This window comes from Pistacia vera, unplaced genomic scaffold, assembly GCF_008641045.1.
Source record: "Pistacia vera cultivar Batoury unplaced genomic scaffold, PisVer_v2 Contig128, whole genome shotgun sequence".
NCBI lineage: Eukaryota > Viridiplantae > Streptophyta > Magnoliopsida > Sapindales > Anacardiaceae > Pistacia > Pistacia vera.
Window position 1 is genome coordinate 233,131 of NW_022195335.1, and position 24,351 is coordinate 257,481.

Sequence of the window (24,351 nt, forward strand, 5' to 3'; positions counted from 1 at the left end):
GGGCTGATAACCTGAAGTTCAGGTACATAAGGGAAATCTCCGAGGGTTTACAGCTTTAATTTCAATATCACTGTTGGATCTGATCAGAAAATGGTAACTTTCCAAGTAGTCCACCTTTCTCAACAAGAAAGGCTATCTGTTTAGGCCTTGGTTTGGGCTTGTTTTGGCTTTGTAAATTGTTGTTTCTTTGTTCCGCCTGGTTTTTTTGTTAACTGGTGTAAGGATATACATCCTTAGCTTTTAGGCTTTTACTTTGTTTGCTTTCTTGGGCCGTCCAAGGTAAGAGAGCTGTGTTTTTTTTTTCCTCATTTCCCTGTATTTTTTCATATATTCCTGGGTTTAAAAAAAAAAAAAAGGTTTTTATTATCTCAAGAAGATGATTTTGGATTTTTTTTTTTTTTAAAAAAAAGATGTCCTTAACTCCAATTTAATATATGCTAATTTAACAATTTGAGAAGAAAAAAGGGTGTCATAAAGCAAAAGGGTTTGATCACTCCTTGGTGATGTTTTCCTTTGTAAGTGAAACAAAATGAAAATTTTGCAGAAAATTAAGGCCTTTTTCTTTCTCTACTTATGCATCCAAGTCCTTTGGTGAATGTGTGCATGTGTAGATTGTGGTGTGCATTAAGATATTTGACTTTCACTGCTAGATTTGTGTAGTTAGACTGCCACATCGTCCACTTTTGTCTTTTTGCATCCTTAAAAATATTTGATTTCATCTGCAAAAATAATGCTTATTGTTAAATTGAAGTCTTCTCAGATCTGAATCAAATTATGTTAGACTTAACTCTTAGACTCTGTTGCTGTTGCGTAAGTAGACAAGTTTTTAAGGTTTCCATGACTTCGGTTTGTACACCCTGGAACTCTGTCAATTTGATATCTTGTTAGTCTGATTTTGTTTGGTTCAAATTTAGCCCTCAAACTCAAATACCCTTTTTTATTTTGTATCTTGTTGTCTTTATGCTTATATGTTGTGTTTGTGTTTATGTCTAAAGCTAATGGAGCTGCATCCCATCATATAGGGCATGAACCTTCCGTCCACCCAGTTTGCTACCCCGTAATGGAATTTATGAACCCATTCATCAACTTGGCACATGGGGGAGAAGTTTGAAAGTATGGCAATCCAAATACATCAACACCTATGATTGTGGAGGTGGATACAAAACTAGACACTCAGACTCAGGTGCGAACTAGTGACATTACTCTACTTGTCTGATAGTAAGGGCATATTATTTGGATTCCCAAGCTAAATAATTCTTTTGTTCAACTTTTCAGTCAGAGGATACTTCGCATGGAACATCCCTTCTTCTAACAAGTATGAACAAGAAGCAAGTAAACCTGTTGATAAGGTATGTTCAACTGTGTTTCTGTCATTGTTTGCCTCTGATTCTATTTATATGAATATTATTTGTGTTGGGTGACATATCTGTTAGTTTGTCGAAAGATTTCCATTGAAAATTAGAAGTACATGCGGTTTTTCTCCTCTAGGTTCTCTTCCCCTCCTTTTCCCTGCTGTATTTTTCTTGTTAGGTTATCTATTGTACATGTTTATTTGCTATCTGTTTTCTGCAGACTCACAAACTCTTGTTCTGCTTCTTATCTTTGATACTTGTTTCTTCTCTGAAATTATTGTTGCTTTATGTTTGTCTAATTGGTTGAAACTTTTGAAATATTACCCTCCTAAAAAGTTTTCATGTATTAATGCAATGAAGGGTTTTCGTATTATTCGCTAGGACTTTTGGTAATTACTCTGTAATCTGGTATGTTTGTATTTTGCTAATGTTAGCATATAGTATTCTGTTGTTTTCTCTGGCTTTCTTGAGTTATAACTATTTTCAAATTGCCTCTTCTCCATGATTGACTCAGTAATTACTTAATAGTCTATATCTGCACAAGCCAATGGCACTAACTTAATGTATATGCACTACCTTTGACTTCACTGTATTCAGTGCATGGATTCTCACAATTGACCAATTTGACCCAAAGGTGGTGGTAATTTTGTATATGGTTTTAATATAATAATTATATTCCCTTCAACATGACAGGGGTCTTTTCTTCTTTTGTTTTTTGTCACAAAACCATGAGGCTGCTCGTAAAAACTGTTGCAGAAAAAGGTAGAGGAGGTCTGCTTTGAAACAGATTCCTTAACATGCAACAAGTGGTTTGGGATTTTAAATTAATTTGTGTTTGTTTTGCAAGCCTATGTTCAGCTCTAGAATCTAGTAGATGAAGTTAGTTCAGTTGGAGCAGAGCTTGAGCGAGCTAGACAACAGGTATAGAGAAGATTTACTATTTCTGTTTCTTGTTTAGTCGATTGGTATTATGATTTATGACACTAGAAACCTTTCCCTCCTTTCCTATTCAATTCAAATATTTGAAACAACGAATGCACACTGCAGGGTTCGTATATAGGTGGTGGAGTGAAAGTTTCTCAGATGGGGTTCGCTGGACCTAAACTCAGGTTTGTGAAAATATTGCTGAAGTACTGCTGGTTTTGATGTCTCAATCACAAACATTGCTATTCTTGAAATTGCGTGTCTCTAATTGGTGGGTTTTGGTATCTGACTCAGGAACCTAGAATGTATCGTTGAATAAGACTGTTTGTGGATTTTGGTACTGCTAGCTTACCACCACCACCACCATTGTATGCACCTGCTATTTAATGTTTCAATCATGTTCTTTTCAAAGCTTGATTACCCCATATGTTCATAGTTTTTATTTCCTAAATCTTCATTAATTTTCCGCCATCTTTTCAGCTTGTAAAGAGTACGTAAGAAAGACTTCATACCTTCTCCATCCACAGAAGTCATTTCATGCTGTCTATAAATTAAAGTCTCAAAATGTTCCTGGCAAAAGATTCAAGCCATCCATAAGCACAAGTTTCCAACGCTTTGCAAACTTGACACCACCATGAATTGATGTTGTCTTATGAAGCTATGTATATAATCTCCGATGCGCTGACTGTGTTCTTTGTGATTTGTTTCAAGTAATTCTTGTTGCTTATGAACACTACTTTTTGTCATTTTATGTTCTGCATTCAACAAAAAATCCTCATCAGGTTTTGTCAGGAATTGCTGCATTTGAGATGGAGTATGACACTGGGTTGAAGAGCAAAATAGGCAAACTTATGAACTGAGGCTGCTTTGCAAGCCCATATTAGTGATAGACTTCACATACTAGTGGAGGTTGGCATGAGCCACTATTTTGAACTTTCCACTGAAATCTATTGCTGCAAAAGCTGATTTTTTCTATGTAATGTGCGGCATGTGGAAGACAGCAGCTGAACGAACGTTTTTTTCTTTTGTTGGAGGATTTCGCCCTTCTAAGCTTCTTAAGGTATTCATATTTCATTTATTTATAAGTGAAATAATTTGCTCCATTGAAGGTATTTATGGATATAAATGGAGTAACCATAGTTTTGGATACATTCAGTAATATTTTATATATGTGTATATTTCTCTTTCACACATTGCTTATAGAATTGTTTCTAGGTCTTTCACCACAACTAGAATAACTCTGATTCTAAACTGACATTGAAACAATTCTTGTTCCTCATCTTGACCTTGACCGATTCACAATATATGGAAGTTATAACGTAAGACAGTCATGTCACAAGCGAAGATGCTGTGTCTCAAGGCATGGAGAATTGCATCAACTCTTGCTGAAACTGTAGCTGCTGGTCAACTGGTAGAAGGAGGTTACATCCCACGATACCTATTCAATGGAGAAGTTGGAACTCTAGTCGTCTTTGTGAGTAGGTGAGAATCCGCATCATTGCCCAATCAAGTATGGCTTTAGTCTGGTTCTTTGGAAGATAGCTGATTTCTATTGCATGCTATTTGTACTTTCAATACTTTCAGTTCCATTTTCTCATCTGTCAATACTTTTTTTTCCTATAGGTTCTCTTCCCCTCCTTTTCCCTGCTGTATTTTTCTTGTTCAGGTTATCTGTTGTACATGTTTATTTGCTCTTCTGTTTTGTGCAGACTCACAAACTCTTGTCTGCTTCTTAGTCTTGATTCTTGTTTCTTCTCTGAAATTATAGTTGCTTTATGTTTGCCTAATTGGTTGAAACTTTTGTAAATTACACTCCTAAAAAGTGGTTAATGTATCAATGCATGAAAGTGGTTTTTGTATTAATTAGCTAGGACTTCGCTAATTGCTCTGTAATCTGGTATTTTGTTTTTTGCTAATGTTAGCATATAGTATTCTGTTGTTTTCTCTGGCTTTCTTGAGTTATAACTTTTCAAATTGATCCTCTTCTCCATGATTGACTCAGAATTACTTAATAGTCTATATTGCCCAAAGCCAAGATTGGCACATAACTTAATGTACTGTGCACTACCTTTGACTTCACTGTATTCAGTGCATGGATTCTCACAATTGATCATTTAGAAACAATGCATAATCTGTTTGGTCAAGCAAACTCAAATAGATTATGCAGTGTTTAAGGGGTGGGAGCAACAAATGGTGCATTTGACAGGTTGGACTAGTTATAAAGTCCCGTATGCAGTTGTGGGTTTCGATATGCATCCAGTATACTGCAGTCCCTATAGTGCCATGTATATATATTTATTCTGCATTGTAAGCATAGACAGTGGAAGACTTGCAGTCTCGGTTGTGGCTTTGGCATGGGAAGTGAGGCTGCCCTGTTGAGCAGACTCCTTCTTTTTTTTTTTTTTTTTTTTTTTTTTTTTTTTTTTTTTTGTTCTGCTGTCATTGGGATAGATGGATAGAGTGTTTTTATTGTGTTCCTCTCTTGCTTGGCTCTTTGTATAGGATCACAAGATTGTAGAGATTAGGCTTCTTGTGGTGTGCACTTTTACTTAGACATTCATTTTGCCTATTTCTTCTATGACAATTCTTTTTAATACAACCAAATTCATTTTATGTATTTCTTTTATGAAAATTTTTTTTAATACAACCATATAACACAGTTTGACATTTTTCAGTGATTTATTCATTTTAAAGTAAGCAAAATTTCTATTATTTTGGAAGTTATATTTCGATTTTCACACTTATTGATAAGATACATACGAAAGAAAAGATGAGGAATCGTTGGCTTGTCAATTTCATAAAATCAATTAACACGACTTGATCTCCTTTAACAATCTGTCTAGATTGTAATACAATTTGTAATTATACATTTATTTTATAAGAAGACTTTGAATAAGCTTTAGTGAATATTTCATTGATCTTCGCATGTGATTGTTTGTCCAATAATGTACCTGCAATAATTTTATTTAATAAGAGGTTTTATTAAAACATAGTTTAAGAATGAGATTGTTAATAATAATAATACTAAAGGCAATAGGAAGCTTGAGTAAGAAGCCGACATTAATGGTTTATTGGATCATCTGTTTGCTACTAATAGGAATAGAGAGACTTTGGGCTTCTGCTGTGTAAGTTGAAATAGGCTAATNTTATAAGTAACACCATTTATTTGCTCCTCAAATCTGCCCTCACAACCAGCTCAACTCATTTAGTTGCCCCACCAAGGGCGGTTTAGCAGCATGTGTAGACATGAAAGTCCTAAAATGATTCTATTGGATTGAATATATACATGTGTGATATAGGATACTGTATTATGTTTGGGACCATACTGGATTGAACAAAATAATTACATTCAAATTTCATAATAATATAATAACTAATTTAAATAAAATTTATAATATGAAAATTCAAAATATATTGATAAAATCACATTTATAGCATAAATAGTTTTTAAATATATATTTATAAATTTCAGTAGGAAATTCAAGGCTTTTTAGTCCATCATTTCTGGGGTTTCTTGTTTGCCTGATCTTTAGGATATATATTGCCAAATCTTGTGCCTAGGTTGGGAGAAGCTAGCAGGTGTGATCATGATGACATTAAACAATGCCAAATCAGGTGCTGCATTGTAAGCACAGATAGTGGAAGAGTTGTAGTCTCGGTTGTGGCTTTGGTGTGGGAAGCGAGGCTGCCCTTTGTGCAGATCTTTTTGTTGTTTTTTTTGTTGTCGTTGGGAGAGATGGACAGAGTTTTATGGCGTTCCTCACTTGCTTGGCCTTTTTGTATAGGATCACAAGACTCTGTATTTCTTTTATGATTGCTCTTTTTAATACAACCATATAACACGGTTTGACCACTCTCAGTAATTTATTTATTTTAAAGTTGTTAATGCTTGATTTTGACACCAACGACTCGCACGTGGGAAACACTGAGCTGACTCAGGAGACACACGTGAATGAGGGATTGAGAGTGTAAAAAGTGGAGACACAATGTTTAAAGTGGTTTGATGCTCAAAAGCGAATCTTACGTCCACTGATATTGTATTTATATTTGAAGGATCATGTCACGGTTAGCAAGCTGACTTTAGAGTATTGAGGATACAAATGAGAGAGAGAATAATCTATTACAGAGTAAACTAAGCTAATTAAGAGTAAAATGAGCGAATCCCCCAAACGGGAGAGAAGCTCTCTATTTATAGTGGGATGAATTTAGGTAATGATTATTGAATCCGTAAAAAGGGGGTAGATACTGTGCAAATCCTTCTCTGCATCCCATTGCTCACCTACTTGAGTGATTTCCTCGGTTTGTGTAGGGATGAGATACGTGGATGACCTTCAACCTTTCGTCAGTCTGGCGCGCACCCACTGCTCTGACAAGAGCATGCTGCTCATGCCAGCATGCGACGTGGCTGCGTCTGAACGGCTGTAGGATCTGCCTAGACTCTGACCATTTATGCTGACTGGGCTCTACGTCAGCCCTACTTTTCTAGGCATAACAAAAGTAACCAAAATTTCTATTCTTTTGGAAGTTATATTATAATTTTTCATACTTATTGATAAGATATATATAAAAGAAAAGATGGGCGAATTGTTGGCTCATCAATTTCATAAAATCAATTAACACGACTCGATCTCCTTTAACGATCTGTCCAGGTTGTAATATAATTTGGAATTATATACTTGTTTTTATGAGGAGATTTTGAATAAGCTTTAGTGAATATTCTATTGATCTTTGCATGTGATTGTTTGTCAATAATGTTCCTAAAATAATTTTATTTAATAAGAGGTTTTATTAAAACATAGTTTAAAAATATGAGTAAACTATACGTACATCATTTTCATATAACATTTCTCATACAACATAATGTGGCAAGATATGATTGGCTAATTTGAAGTTAAAATTAAACTTTCACCCAATCATATCTTGGTACATAATGTTGTATGAGAAATATTGTATAGAAATAATGTATATGTAGTATTATTCTTAAGAATAAGATTGTTAATAATAATAATGTCAAAGGCAGGAGGAGGTCTAAGGAAGAAGTCATTTATTGTTTAATGGATCATCTGTTTGCTACTAATAAGAATAGAGAGACTTTGGGCTTGCTGTTAAAAAAGTTGGTCTACTCTGGCCTTGGTTTGGGCTTGTTTTTGCTTTGTAGATTGTTTTTTCTTTTTGTTCCAGCCTTTTTTTGGTCGTTGGGGGGGGGGGGGGGGGGGTATGATGATTTATGACACTAGAACCCTTTCCCTCCTATTTCCTATTCACTTCAATATTTGAACACACGAATGCTACACTGCAGGGTTCGTATAGGTGGTGAGTAGGGTTCTCAGATGGGTTCGCTGGACCTGTAAACTCAGGTTTGTGAAAATTTGCTGAAGTACTTCTGGTTTTGATGTCCTCAATCACAACATTGCTTTCTGAATTGCGTGTCTCTAATTGTGGTGTTTTGGTATCTGACTCAAGGAACCTAGAATTATGCTTGACTATAGACTGTTTGTGGAATTTTGGTACTGCTAGCTTACCACCACCACCACCCATTGTATGCACCTGCTATTATGTTTCAATCATGTTCTTTTCAAAGCTTGATTACCCCAATGTTCATAGTTTTATTTCCTAATCTTCATTTAATTTTCCGCCATCATTTCAAGTGCTTGAAAGAGTACGTAAGAAGAACTTCATACCTTCTCCATCCACACAGAAGTCATTTCAATGCTGTCATAAATTAAATGTCTCAAAATGTTCCTGGCAAAAGATTCAAGCCATCCTAAGCACAAGTTTCCAACGCTTTGCAAACTTGACACCACCTGAAAATTGATGTTGTCTTATGAAGCTATGTATATAATCTCCGATGCGCTGTGTGTTCTTTGTGATTTGATTTCAGTAATTCTTGTTGCTTATAGAACACTACTTTTTGTCATTTTATGTTCTTGCATTCAACAAAATCCTCATCGAGGTTTGTGCAGAATTGCTGCATTTGAGATGGGAGTGGACACGTTTTGAAGAGCAAAATAGGCAAACTTATGAACTGAGGTCTGCTTGCAAGCCCATATTGTGAATAGAGCTTCACATACTAGTGGAGGTTGGCATGAGCCACTTTTTGAACTTTTCCACATGAAATCTATTGCTGCAAAAGCTGATGTTTTCTATGTAATGTGCGGCATGTGGAAGACAGCAGCTGAACGAACGTTTTTCTTTTGGATTGGGGATTTCGCCCTTCTAAGCTTCTTAAGGTGATTCATATTTCATTTATTTAATAAGTGAAATAATTTGCTCCATTGAGGTATTTATGGATAATAAATGGAGTAACCAAGTTTTGGATACATTCAGTATATATTTTTATATGTTGTAATATTTTCTTTCACACATGCTTAGTAGATGTTATCTGAGGTCTTTCACCACAACTAGAATAACTCTGATTCGTAAACTGACATTGATAACAGATTCTTGTTCCTCATCTTGACACCTTGACCGATTCACAATATATGGAAGTTAGTAACGTAAGACAGTCATGTCAGCAAGCGGAAGATGCTGTGTCTCAAGGCATGGAGAAATTGCAATCAACTCTTGCTGAAACTGTAGCTGCTGGTCAACTTAGAAGGAGGTTACATCCCAGGATACCATTACAATGGAGAAGTTGGAAGCTCTACGTCTTGTGAAGTAGGTATCCGCATCATTGCCCAATCAGTATGGCTTTAGTCTGGATTCTTTGGAAGTATAGCTGAATGTCTATTGCATGCTATTTGTACTTCAATATCTTTCAGTAATCCATTTTCTCATCTGTCAATACTTTTTTTCTCCTATATGTTCTCTCCCCTCCTTTTCCCTGCTGTATTTTTTCTGTTCAGGTTATCTGTTGTACATGTTTATTTGCATCTTCTGTTTTCTGCAACTCACAAACTCTTGTTCTGCTTCTTAGTCTTTGATTCTGTTTCTTCTCTGAAATTTGTTGCTTTATGTTTGCCTAATGGGTTGAAACTTTTTGAAATATTACACTCCTAAAAAGTGGTTAATGTATCAATGCAATGAAAGTGTTTTGTATATTAGCTAGGACTTCTGCTAATTGCTCTGTAATCTGGTAATTTGTTTTTGCTAATGTTAGAATATAGTATTCTGTTGTTTTCTCTGGCTTTCTTGAGTTATAACTATTTTCAAATTGATCCTCTTCTCCATGATTGACTCAGAAATTACTTAATAGTCATATTCCGCAAACCCAAGAATTGGCACATAACTTAATGTACTGTGCACTACCTTTGACTTCACTGTATTGCATGGTATCTCCCAATTGATCAATTTTACCCACAGGCTTGGCTAGTTTGTATAGCTGTTTAAATATTAGTGATATTCCCTTCAACATGACTGTCTTTCTTCTTCTTGTTTTTTGTTACAAAATTCTGCAGATACAAAGTCTTGCCACAAACCATGAAGCTGCTTGTAAAAGCTGGTTGCAGAAAAAGGTACGAGGAGGCTGCTTTGAAACAGATTCCCTAACATGCAACAAGTGGTTTGGGATTTTAAATTTAATTTGTTTTTGTTTTCAGGCCTAGTTCAGCATCTAAATCTATAGATTAAAGTTAGTTCAGTTGGAGCAGGACTTGAGCAAGCTATACCAGGTATAAAGAAGATTTACTATTTCTGTTTCTTGTTTAGTCCAGTAGTTCCTGTTGCTTATAGAATACTTTTTTTTTGTCATTTATGTTCTTGCATTCAAAAATCCTCACCGAGGTTAGTGCAAATTGCTGCATTTGAGATGGAGTATGGACACTGGGTTGAATAGCAAAATAGGCAAATTTGTGAACTGAGGTCTGCATTGGAGGGTGCATGAGCCTTATTTTGAACTCTTCTGCATGAAATATGCTGCTGCAAAAGCATATTTCTAGTAATGTCGGCATGTGAAGGCAGCAGCTGAATGTTTTTTCTTTTGTGTGGAGGATTTCGCCCTTCTGAGCTTCTAAGGTGATTCATTTTCAGTTTATTTAATAACTGAAATAATTTGCTCCATTGAAGGTATTTATGGATATAAATGGAGTAACCATAGTTTTGGACACATTCGTTAATATTCTGTAAATATTCTCTTTCACATATTTCTAATCGAATTGTTGTCTAGGTTCTTTCACAGTATATGGAAGTTGCTAACCTAAGACAGTCATTGTCAGCATGCGAAGATGCTCTGTCTCAGGCATGGGAAATTGCAGTCACACTCTGCTGAAACTATAGCTGCTGGTCACGGTAGAGAGGTTACATCCACGGATACCTATTGCAATGGAGAAGTTGGAACTCTAGTCAGTTTCGTGAACCAGGTAATCCCATCATTGCGCAATCAAGTATGCTTTATTGTGGATTCTTCTAAAGTAGCTGATGTTTCTTTGCATTCTATCTTTACTTTCAATACCTTCAGTAATCCATTTTCTGACCTGTGAATTAGTTTTATCAGCACATCTGATTTAAATTCAGGACATTTCTATCAATCAAATTTGCATTTCTTTGAAATTGAAGTTTTCTTCTACTTCTAGCTGTTTATTCAAGCACTATGCAGCTAGTATGGAAATAAATAGCTGATGTGAGTTAGTATTCTGCCGAAATTCTGTGAGCCATCAGATCTTTTCTCTCTCCCTTTCCTCTTAAATCATCTTCTTGGCATTGAGCTCACTATTTTGGTGGTTTAATGCATTCATGATGTGTAGGCAATATCATTTTCGTGATGTACTAAAAACCGGTTAAATTTTCCTCTGAGTGCTTCTCTTTTACTGCAAACTTAAGTATGTTACAGACTCTAATATGGATTTCTTCTTGTTGAGAGTTTCTCCAAATAAGATTTCATGATCGACGATCAAACCCCAATTGGTGTTTCATTAAAAAAAATGATATGCCAACGTTTCTTGTTGCTTCGGTAGGAAACCCCCCAGAGGAAATTCAAGACTATTTACTTCAATTCTCAAGCCTGATCTTCTAGATAGCCAAATTCTGGAACTTCTCTATAGTATTCTGTATAGTTGCGGCGCCTGCATATATTTTCAATGGTTTCTGGATAAAGCTCTTTATCTTGCCTTCTGAAACTACACCTTACTTTCTGTAATTTATATTCATGCCCTGCAGTTCTCTTCCAGGATTGTTGAAGTGCCTCTTTTTTAATGCAATTCATTGGCTTTCAGGCTGCTTTGTCCCCGCGAATGCTAATAATTTGGCTGGCAACTTGGCTTGTGGCCCCAATTCCCTTACTGTCATCTCGATGTTCTCTAGATTTTCTCCCTGAATTGGTTTATGTTGCCGAACTACTATTTTAATTATGCGTTAGATCAGGTACTGCTATGTTGACGTTTCTGATGTTTGGTTTTCGGGGCTTGAAATGTAGTTAATTGCTCTTGAATACTTGTAAGCTTCTATTATTTGGGTGTTCTATTGTGTTTGAAACACTAGTTTATTATGAACTTCTCCTGAACTTTTGCTTTCTAAGGCTGATTTTTGTCTACATGTTTGCATAATTAATTTGTTTTCCATTATTCGTTATACTACACCCGACCATATAAACTGCTAATTGCTGAACCAGGGCTGATAACCTGAAGTTCAGGTACATAAGGGAAATCTCGAGGTTTACAGCTTTAATTTCAATATCACTGTGGATCTGACAGAAAATGTAACTTTCCAAGTAGTCCACCTTTCTCAACAAGAAACCAACTCTGCAATTGCAACGAGTTTCAGAAAAATGAGAGAGACTTTCGAAGGAGTGTATTTTGTACCTTTGAGTTTCTCAAATAAGACTGTAGTTCTGGCCTTGGCAATGGCAGGTGTCTTCTCGTTCCTGTCAGTTACTATCTAACCCCACCATTAAGGCCCTCTCTCTTCATCTCCAATGATGAAACAGATTTGATCAATTTGAGAAGAACTGCATAATAAAATTGCCACTCTGAAGCATAAGACAAAGCAGTGCAATTAAGAAAACAGAGATTGAGGGTGTTTCAAGAAGTAAAATTTTCATCATCATCTTTATTGTTTTGTGTATTCATATCAGAAATCATGCCATAAGCCAGTCCACCTGTCATTCTCTCTATCATCTCCATATGCCATTATAATTTATAGTCTACTTGGTCTGATAGTAGAGGGCATATTATTTGGATTCCCAAGCTAAATAATTCTTTTGTTCAACTTTTGAGTCAGAGGATACTTCGCATGGAACATTCCCGTCTTCTAACAAGTATGAACAAGAAGCAAGTAAACCTGTTGATAAGGTATGTTCAACTGTGTTTCTGGTCATTTGTTTGCCTCTGATTCTAATTTATATGAATATTATTTGTGTAGGGTGGACATATCTGTTAGTTTTTCGAAAGATTTCCATTGAAAATTAGAAGAGTACATGCTGTTTTTCTCCTTTAGGTTCTCTTCCCCTCCTTTTCCCTGCTGTATTTTTCTTGTTCAGGTTATCTATTGTACATGTTTATTTGCATCATCTGTTTTCTGCAAACTCACAAACTCTTGTTCTGCTTCTTAGTCTTTGATACTTGTTTCTTCTCTGAAATTATTGTTGCTTTATGTTTGTCTAATTGGTTGAAACTTTTGAAATATTACCCTCCTAAAAAGTGGTTCATGTATTAAAGCAATGAAGGTGGTTTTCGTATTAGTTAGCTAGGACTTTTGGTAATTACTCTGTAATCTGGTATGTTTGTATTTTGCTAATGTTAGCATATACTATTCTGTTGTTTTCTCTGGCTTTCTTGAGTTATAACTATTTTCAAATTGATCCTCTTCTCCAAGAATTGGCACATAACTTAATGTACTATGCACTACCTTTGACTTCACTGTATTCAGTGCATGGATTCTCACAATCGACCAATTTGACCCAAAGGTTGTGGCTAATTTTGTATATGGTTGTTTTAATATAATAAATGATATTCCCTTCAACATGACATGAGTCTTTCTTCTTTTTGTTTTTTGTTACAAAATTCTGCAGATACATAGACGTCTTGCACAAAACCATGAGGCTGCTCGTAAAAACTAGTTGCAGAAAAAGGTAGAGGAGGTCTGCTTTGAAACAGATTCCTTAACATGCAACAAGTGGTTTGGGATTTTAAATTAAATTTGTGTTTGTTTTGCAAGCCTATGTTCAGCATCTAGAATCTAGTAGATTGAAGTTAGTTCAGTTGGAGCAGGAGCTTGAGCGAGCTAGACAACAGGTATAGAGAAGATTTACTATTTCTGTTTCTTGTTTAGTCGATTGGTATTAGTGGATTTATGACACTAGAAACCCTTTCCTATTTCCTATTCACATTCAAATATTTGAAACAACGAATGCTACACTGCAGGGTTGTAGTAGGGGTGGAGTAGAAGGTTCTCAGATGGGGTTCGCTGGACCTGTAAACTAGAGTTTGTGAAAATATGTGAAGTACTTCTGGTTTGATGTCTCAATACAAACATTGCTATTTCTTGAAATTGCGTGTCTCTAATTGTGGTGTTTTGGTATTGATCAGGAACCTAGAATGTATGCTTACAATAAGACTGTTTGTGGAATTTTGGTACTGCTAGTTGCCACCACCACCCATTGTATGCACCTGCTATTTAATGTTCAATCATGTTCTCTTCAAAGCTTGATTACCCCAATATGTTCATAGTTTTATTTCCTAAATCTTCATTTAATTTTCCGCCATCATTTCAAGTGCTTGTAAAGAGTACGTAAGAAAGACTTATACTTCTCCATCCAACAGAAGTCATTTCAATGTGTCTATAAATTAAATGTCTCGAAAATGTTCCTGGCAAAAGATTCGAACCATCCATAAGCACAAGTTTCCAACGTTGCAAACTTGACACCACCATGAAAATTGATGTTGTCTTATGAAGCTATGTATATAATCTCCGATGCGCTGAATGTTTCTTGTGATTTGATTTCAAGTAATTCTTGTTGCTTATAGAACACTACTTTTTGTCATTTTATGTTTTGCATTCAACAAAAAATCCTCCATCGAGGTTTGTGCAGGAATTGCTGCATTTGAGATGGAGTGGACACTGGGTGAAGAGCAAAATAGGCAAACTTATGAACTGAGGTCTGCTTTGCAAGCCCATATTAGTGATATAGAGCTTCACATACTAGTGGAGGGTGGCATGAGCCACTATTTTGAACTTTTCCACATGAAATCTATTGCTGCAAAAGCTGATGTTTTCAGTAATGTTCGGCATGCTGTGGAAGAACAGCAGCTGAACGAACGTTTTTTCTTTTGGATTGGAGGATTTCGCCCTCTAAGCTTCTTAAGGTGATTCATTTTCAATTTATTTAATAAGTGAAATAATTTGCTCCATTGAAGGTATTTATGGATAATAAATGGAGTAACCATAGTTTTGGATACATTCAGTAATAATTTTATATATGTAAATATTCTCTTTCACACATTGCTTAGTAGAATTGTTATTGAGGTCTTTCACCACACTAGAATAACTCTGATCGTAAACTGACATGATAACAGATTCTTGTTCCTCATCTTGACACCTTGACCGATTCACAAATATGGAAGTTAGTAACGTAAAGCAGTCAGTCCGCAAGCGGAAGATGCTGTTCTCAAGGCATGGAGAAATTGCAATCAACTCTGCTGAAACTGTAGCTGCTGGTCAACTGGTAGAAGGAGGTTACATCCACGGATACCTATTACAAGGAGAAGTTGGAAGCTTAGTCGTCTTTGTGAAAGTAGAGAATCCGCATCATTGCCCAATAAGTATGGCTTTAGTCTGGATTCTTTGGAAGTAGACGTGATGTTTCTATTGCATGCTATTGTACTTTCAATATCTTTCAGTAATCCATTTTCTCATCTGTCAATACTTTTTTTCTCCTATAGGTTCTCTTCCTCCTTTTCCCTGCTGTATTTTTCTTGTTCAGGTTATCTGTGTACATGTTTATTTGCATCTTCTGTTTTCTGCAGACTCACAAACTCTTGCTCTGCTTCTTAGTCTTTGATTCTTGTTCTTCTCTGAAATTATAGTTGCTTTATGTTTGCCTAATTGGTTGAAACTTTTTGAAATATTACACCTAAAAAGTGGTTAATGTATCATGCAATGAAAGTGGTTTTTGTATTAATTAGCTAGGACTTCTGCTAATTGCTCTGTATTGGTATATTTGTATTTTGCTAATGTTAGCATATAGTATTCTGTGTTTTCTCTGGCTTTCTTGAGTTATAACATTTCAAATTGATCCTCTTCTCCATGATTGACTCAGAAATTACTTAAATAGTCTATATGCACAAAGCCAAGAATTGGCACATAACTTAATGTACTGTGCACTACCTTTGACTTCACTGTATTCAGTGCATGGATTCTCACAATTGATCAATTTTACCCACAGGCTGTGGCTAAGTTGTATAGGCTGTTTTAAAATATTAAATGATATTCCCTTCAACATGACATGAGTCTTTCTTCTCTTGTTTTTGTTACAAAATTCTGCAGATACAAAGACGTCTTGCACAAAACCATGAGAGGCTTGTAAAAGCTGGTTGCAGAAAAAGGTACGAGGAGGTCTGCTTTGAAACAGATTCCCTAACATGCAACAAGTGGTTTGGGATTTTAAATTTAATTTGTGTTTGTTTTTCAGGCCTCTGTTCAGCATCTAGAATCTAGTAGATTAAAGTTAGTTCAGTTGGAGCAGGAGCTTGAGCAGTATACAACAGTATAAAGAAGATTTACTATTCTGTTTCTTGTTTAGTCCAGTTTCCTGTTGCTTATAATACTTCTTTTTGTCATTTCATGTTTGCATTCAACAAAAATCCTCACCGAGGTTAGTGCAGGAATTGCTGCATTTGAGATGGAGTATGGAACTGGGTTGAAAGCAAATAGGCAAATTTGTGAACTGAGGTCGCATTGGAGGGTGGCATGAGCCATTATTGAACTCTTCTGCATGAAATATGCTGCTGCAAAGCCATATTTTCTATGTAATGTCGGCATGTGGAAGGCAGCAGCTGGATGTTTTTTCTTTTGTGTTGGAGATTTCGCCCTTCGAGCTTCCAAGGTGATTCATTTTCAGTTTATTTAATAACTGAAATAATTTGCTCCATTGAAGATTTATGGATAATAAATGAAGTAACCATAGTTTTGGACATCGTTAATATTCATGTAAATATACTCTTTCACATATTTCTTAATGAATTGTTGTCTAAGGTCTTTCACAATATGGAAGTTGCTAACATAGACAGTCATGTCAGCATGCAGAAGATGCTCTGTCTCAAGGCTGGGGAAATTGCAGTCAACTTGCTGAAACTATAGCTGTGGTCAACCGGTAGAAGGAGGTTAATCATGGATACCTATTGCAATGGAGAAGTTGGAAGCTCTAGTCAGTTGTGAACCAGGTAAGAATCCGCATCATTGCGCAATCAAGTATGGCTTTATTGTGGATTCTTCTAAAGTATAGCTGATGTTTCTTTTGCATTTATCTGTACTTTCAATACCTTTCAGTAATCCATTTTGACCTGTTAAAGTTCTTTATACGACACATCGATTTAAATTCAGGAACTTTCTAGTCAATCAAATTTGCATTTCTGTGAAATGAAGTTTTCTCTATTCTAGCGTTTATTCAAGCACTATGCAGCTGTATGGAAAATAACTAGCTGATGATTGAGTTAGTATTCTGGCCGAAAATCTGTGAGCCGTGATGCGAGACAAATCCATTTTTCTCTTCCCTTTCCTCTTAAATCATCTTCTTGGCATGAGCTCACTATTTTGGTGGTTTAATGCATTCATGAGTGTAGGCAATATCATTTTGCTGATGTACTTAAAAACCGTAGTTAAATTTTCTCTGAGTGTCCTTTACTGCAAACTTAAGTATGGTTACAGACTCTAATTGGATATTTTCACTGTTGAGAGGTTCTCCAAATAAGATTTCATGATCGACGATCAAACCCCCAATTGGTGTTTCATTAAGAAAATGATATGCCAAACGGTGTCTTGTTGCTTCGGTAGGAAACCCCCCAGAGGAAATTCAAGACTATTTACTTCAATTCTCAAGCCTGATCTTCTAGATATGCCAAATCTTGGAACTTCTCTATAGTTTTCTGTATAGTTGCGGCGCTGCATAATAGTTCAATGGTTTCTGGATAAAGCTTTCTTTATCTTGCCTTCTGAACTACACGGCTTACTTTCTGTAATTTATATTCATGCCTGCAGTTCTTTCCAGGATTGAAGTGCCTCTTTTTTAATGCAATTCATTGCGCTTTCAGGCTGGCTTGATCCCGCGAATGCTAATAATTTGGCTGGCAACTTGGCTTGTGGACACATATTCCTTTACTGTCATTCGAGTTCTCTAGATTTTCTCCCTGGAATTGGTTTATGTTGCCGAACTACATTTAATTATGCGGTAGATCAAGGATACTGCTATGTTGACGTTTCTGATGTTGGTTTTCTGGGCTGTGAAATGTATGTTAAGCTCTTTGAATACTTTTGTAAGTCTGCTATTATTGGGTGTTCTATTGTGTTTGAACACTAGTTTATTTTGAACTTTCCTGAACTTTTGCCTTTAAGCTGATTTTTGTTACATGTTTGCATAATTAGATTTGTTTTCCAGTATATCGTTTATACTACACCCGATCATATAAACTGCTAATTGCTGATACCAGGGTGATAACCTGAAGTTCAGGTACATAAGGGAAATCTGAGGATATACAGCTTTAATTCAATACACTGTTGGATCTGATCAGAAAATGGTAACTTTCCAAGTAGTCCACCTTTCTAACAAGAAAAACAAAGCTCTGCAATTGGGACGAGAGTTTCAAAAGGGCAAGTATTTTGTACCTTTGAGTTTCTCAAATAAGACTAGTTGGCTTGGCAATGGCAGGTGTCTTCTCGTTCCTGTCAGTTACTAATTCTAACCCCACCATTAAGGCCCTCTCTCTTCATCTCCAATGATTGAAACAAGATTTGATCAATGTGAGAAGAACTGCATAATAAAAATTGCCACTCGAAGCATAAGACAAAGCAGTGCAATTAAGAAACAAGAAGATTGAGGGTGTTTGCAGAAGTAAAATTAATTTATCATCATCATCTTTATTGTTTTTGTTATTCATATCAGAAATCATGCCATAAGCCAGTCCAACTGTCATTTTCTCTATCATCTCCATATGCCATTATAAGTAACACCATTTATTTGCTCCTCAAATCTGCCCTCACAACCAGCTAACATTTAGTTGCCCCACCAAGGGCGGTTTAGCAGCATGTGTAGACATGAAAGTCCTAAATGATTCTATTGGATTGAATATATACATGTGTGATATAGGATACTGTTATGTTTGGGACCCTACTGGATTGAACAAAATAATTACATTCAAATTCATAATAATTAATAACTAATTTAAATAAAATTTATAATATGAAAATTCAAAATATATGATAAAATCACATTTATAGCATAAATAGTTTTAAATAATATTTATAAATTCAGGAAATTCAAGGCTTTTTAGTCCATTATTTGGGGTTTCTGTTTGCCTGATCTTTAGGATATATATTGCCAAATTGTGTGCCTAGGTTGGGAGAAGCTAGCAGGTGTGATCATGATGACATAAACAATGCCAAATCAGGTGGCATTGTAAGCACAGATAGTGGAAGAGTTGTAGTCTCGGTTGTGGCTTTGGTGTGGGAAGCGAGGCTGCCCTTGTGCAGATCTTTTGTTGTTTTTTTTGTGTCGTTGGGAGAGATGGACAGAGTTTTATGGCGTTCCTCACTTGCTTGGCCTTTGTGATAGGATCACAAGACTCTGATTCTTTTATGATTGCTCTTTTTAATAAAACCATATAACACGGTTTGACCACTTCAGTAATTTATTTATTAAGTTGTTATGCTTGATTGACACCAACGACTCGCACGTGGGAAACACTGAGCTGACTCAGGAGACACACGTGAATGAGGGATTGAGAGTGTAAAAAGTGGAGACACAATGTTTAAAGTGGTTTGATGCTCAAAAGCGAATCTTACGGCCACTGATATTGTATTTATATTTGAGATCATGTCACGGTTAGCAAGCTGACTTTAGAGTATTGAGGATCAAAGGAGAGAGAATAATCTATTACAGAGTAAACTAAGCAATAAGAGTAAAATGAGCGAATCCCCCCAACGGGAGAGAAGCTCTCTATTTATAGTGGGATGAATTTAGTAATGATTATTGAATCCGTAAAAAGGGGGTAGATACTGTGCAAAATCCTTTGCATCCCATGCTCACCACTTGAGTGATTTCCTCGGTTTGTGTAGGGATGAGATAGTGGAGACCTTCAACCTTCGTCAGTCTGGCGCGCAACCACTGCTCTGACAAGAGCATGCTGCTCATGCCAGCATGCGACGTGGCTGCGTCTGAACGGCTGAGGATCGCCTAGACTCTGACCATTTATGCTGAGGGCTCTACGTCAGCCCACTTTTCTAGGCATAACAAAAGTAACCAAAATTTATTCTTTTGGAAGTTATATTATAATTTTTCATACTTTGATAAGATATATATAAAAGAAAAGATGGGCGAATTGTTGGCCATCAATTTCATAAAATCAATAACACGACTCGATCTCCTTTAACGATTGTCCAGGTTGTAATATAATTGGAATTATATACTTGTTTTTATGAGGAGATTTTGAATAGCTTTAGTGAATATTCTATTGATCTTGCATGTGATTGTTTGTCAATAATGTTCCTAAAATAATTTTATTTAATAAGAGGTTTTATTAAAACATAGTTTAAAAATATGAGTAAACTATACGTACATCATTTTCATATAACATTTTCATACAACTAATGTGGCAAGATATGATTGGCTAATTTGAAGTTAAAATTAACTTTCACCCAATCATATCTTGGTACATAATGTTGTATGAGAAATATTGTATGAAATAATGTATATGTAGTATTATTCTTAAGAATAAGTGTTAATAATAATAATGTCAAAGGCAGGAGGAGGTCTAAGGAAGAAGTCATTTATTGTTTAATGGATCATCTGTTTGTACTAATAAGAATAGAGAGACTTTGGGCTTGCTGTTAAAAAAGTTGGTCTACTCTGGCCTTGGTTTGGGCTGTTTTTGCTTTGTAGATTGTTTTTTCTTTTGTCCAGTCCTTTTTTTGGTTAAGCTGGTGTAAATGTTGTATATCTTAGCTTGGCTTTTACTTGTTTTCTTCCTTGGGCTGTTCTCATTTTCTCTGTATTTTACATTATATATAATTTATATATTAAAGTAATATTCCTTAACTTCCAATAATAAATATATTGCAATTAGAATATCGTAGCAATTCCCGAAAAAAATGGTGATATAAGCAAATAACACGGTTTACTTAGCTCCTTCGATGATGTTTTTTTTAAGTGAAACAAAATGAAATTTTACAATTTTAAAGAACAAAGTCCATTGTGTTAACTAAATTGAAAATTACACTGAGTAGCTAATATATAAAAACTTTATTCGTCCAGGTAAATGCTTATATCAAGAGAAAATCTTGTTCTATAAAGGCAATAAAAAAAAACGACTTAGTTTTTCTTTCTAATTAACAAATCATTATAAAAAAAAATAGAAAATAATTTTATTTTGTTCAACAATTTTCCTATAGTAATATTATTTAACAAGATGTTCTACCATAGCATAATTTAAGAATATTGAAAATCATTTAAAAATATTTTACCAAAAAACATTAGCGTTAAGGATCAAGTTTAATGTGAAATAAAATAAATAATATATTTTGAATAAATATTTTAGAAAAAAAAAAAGACATTTACAATTTACAATTGTACAATTGTTTATTTCTTTGTTATTATTATTATTATTTTTTTCATTTAGTTATTCTTTCCTTTTCTTAGCTCTCAGTGCTTTAGTTATTAAATTCTCCATCACTTAAAAATGAATGAAAATAATTGAATTTTGAGATAAAAATTAAATAAATTGGTCGTGTTAAGGGGATATAAGATAGGAAACTGATGTGATGATACATTTTTTTAATACAATTGTATAACACGGCTTGACAGTGATTTATCTATCTCAAAGTAATAACAATTTATATTCTTTTGGAAGTTATATCACACTTGTTTTGAACGTCAAAGATTTGAGATAAGCAACAATCTAGAAATAGACTTTTTATTAATTATTTTCCAAAAAAACTATTCCTTTTAAAATATTGTTATTTAGTTTCTAGCTTGTCTTATCTTATAATTCAAATTGAATGTGAAAAATTTTTATGTTAGTTGTATTGACTTGTTGACTTAGACGACTATCAACTTTTTCTATAGTGTCGTGAATGTAATTATTTTTATTTCTAAAAAAAGTTCTCTTTAGGGCTTAACAATAATATTTAATTTCCAAGACTACATAATTTATAAAAGTATGTAAGGATTTTTCAAAGGATCTCAGCTGTATTGGTTAAAGTTATATTTTATTTCTTCAATTTAGAGTATAAATTAGTATATCACTTTTATGAAATATAATTGAACTTTTTAATTTATTGCATCGGAAGTTAGTACATTTTCAATGCATGTTTTATTTTTGTTTCATTTTTTAAGGAACTAATTTGATAACATATTTTTTTAATACAATTATATAATACGGTTTGACTTGACCTCCTTCAATGATCTCTCTATTTATCTCAAAGAAACAAAAATTATTTTTCTTTTGAATTTTATATTACAATTTCTATACTTATTAATAAAAATACGGAAGAAATGATTGATTGCTACCACATTAATTCATAAAATTAATTAACACGGCTTAACTTCCTCTAGTGATATATCATATATCCAAATTGCTCTACAATTTGCAATTGCACTCTTGTTTTTGCTAGGAGACTTTGAATAAACTTCAGCAAATACTTCACTAATCGTTGCATGTAATTTTTTGTTCAATAATATTTTTACAATAATATTATTTAGTTGGATTATCTTACCGGGTGCTCTTAATTTATAAGTCAAGGGCATTAAAAGACAAAGAATTTAGTATATCAATATATGTATCCTTATTAAAAAATCCTATTTAGTAATTATGAGGGTCTATTAAACATAGTTTCACGATATATGAAAAGCATTTACAAGTATAATAACATAGAGAATTATTGTTAATAATGACGCTAGATTCAAGTTTAATGTGAAATTGAGTAAATAAATATCAAGTGAAATATATGTTCAGCGGCAGAATTTGAATAAGCTCATAAATTGCCCTTTTTGTCTTTTTTCCTTTCCTTTTTTGAACTCTCAGTTCCTAGGCTTAGTGCCTCCAGGATTCGAAAACTTGCCCGACATTTCAACTTGAATTTCAATTATCAAATTCTCCATCAATTGAAAACGAAAGAAAATAATTGAATTTCGGTATTAAAAAAAATAGAATTAATAAAAGGGATTAAGGGGGTTAAGAAATTAGGATTTGTTTTGTGTTGTCTATATTCATTTTGTGTATTTCTTATAGGATAACTCTTTTTAATACAACCGTGTAACAGAATTTAATCTCTCTCAGTGATTTATCCATTTTAAAGTAATCAAAATTTCTGTTATCTTGGAAATCATATTACAATTTCCAAACTTATTGATAAGATATACACGAAAGAAAAGATAGGGAATTGTTGGCTCATTAATTTCATATTATCAATTAACAAGACTTGATCTCCTTTAGTAATCTGTTCAGGTTATAATACAATTTACAATTACACATTTGTTTTTATCAAGAGACTTTAAATAAGCTTTAGCGAATATTTCATTAATCTTTGCGTGTGATTGTTTGTTCAATAGTGTTCTTGAAATAATTTTATTTAATAAGAGGTTTTAATAAAACATAGTTTAAGAATGAGATTATTAATAATAATAATAATGTCAAAGGCAATAAGAGGTTTGAGGAAGAAGTCGTTAATGGTTTAATGGATGATTTGTTTGCTACTAACAGGAATAGAGAGACTTTGGGCCTTTACTGTGTAAGTTGAAAATGGCTGGTATGTTTTGGCCTTGGTTTTGCATTGTAAATTGTTCTTTCTTTTTGTTCCAACCCTGTATTTTGGTTAAGCCTGTTGTAAAGGATTGTGCATCCTTAACCTTTAGGCTTTTACTTTGTTTGCTTCCTTGGGCCGGTCCAAGGTAAGAGAGCCGTGGGGTTTTTTCCTCATTTCCTCTGTATTTTTTATACAATAACCGGGTCTACAAAAAAAAAAAAAAAAAAAAAATGGTTTTTATTATTTTCTCAAGAAGATGCATTTTTTGGATTTTCTTTTTTCTTTTTTAAAAAAAAGTTGTCATCATATTACTAATACTTAAATAGCATACCATTATAATTTATATATTGAAAAGATGAACAGGTGGAAATCAAATTCTTAAAATCAACTATAAGGCTTGACCTCCTATTGAGATCTATCCAACTAAGAGTACAATTTACAATTGCACAATTGTTTATTTCTTTGTTATTTATATTTTTTTTTTTCCATCTATTTCTTCTTCCATTTTCTTAGCTCTTAGTGCTTTAGTTATTGAATTTTCTGTCACTTAAAAATGAATGAAAAGAATTGAATAAATTGGTCGTGTTAAGAGGAGTGAAAAATTATAGTCTGTTTTAAAAAGATAGAAAACTGATGTGATAACATATCTTTTTAATATAACCGTATAACATGACTTGACATTTTCTAGTGATTTATTAATCTCAAAGTAACAATAATTCCTATTCTTTTGAAAGCTATATTATAATTTCCACACTTGTTTTGAATATCAAAGATTTGAGATAAACAACAACCTAGAAATAGACATTTTATTAATTATTTTCTGAAAACTATTCCTTTTAAAATATTTTATTTAGTTTACAACTTGTCTTATCTTACACATCAAATTGAATGTGGAACATTGCAGGTGTAGCAAAGGAAGCAAAGATTGAGACAGAAAAGGCTACAACTGAATCAAAGGTAATTCCTAACCCTTCAATTCAACTTCAATCCAATACTTTACCTTTTCCTAGCAGATTTGCGAAGTCAAAGAAAGAAGAGAAGGATAAAGAAATTTTGGAGATGTTTCGCAAAGTGGAAATGAATATACCTCTGTTGGATGCAATTAAGTAAGTGCCAACGTATGCAAAATTTCTTAAGGAGCTATGCACCACCAAGCGGAAGTTGAACGAAAGAAAGATTATGTAATTAACAA

General features: G+C 34.2%; 1 pseudogene; it reads left to right on the top strand.

Moving 5' to 3' along the window:
* The first annotated feature begins 1,025 nt into the window (after window positions 1-1,025).
* Window positions 1,026-16,505, top strand: LOC116121746 (annotated as a pseudogene).
* Window positions 16,506-24,351: the final 7,846 nt, after the last annotated feature.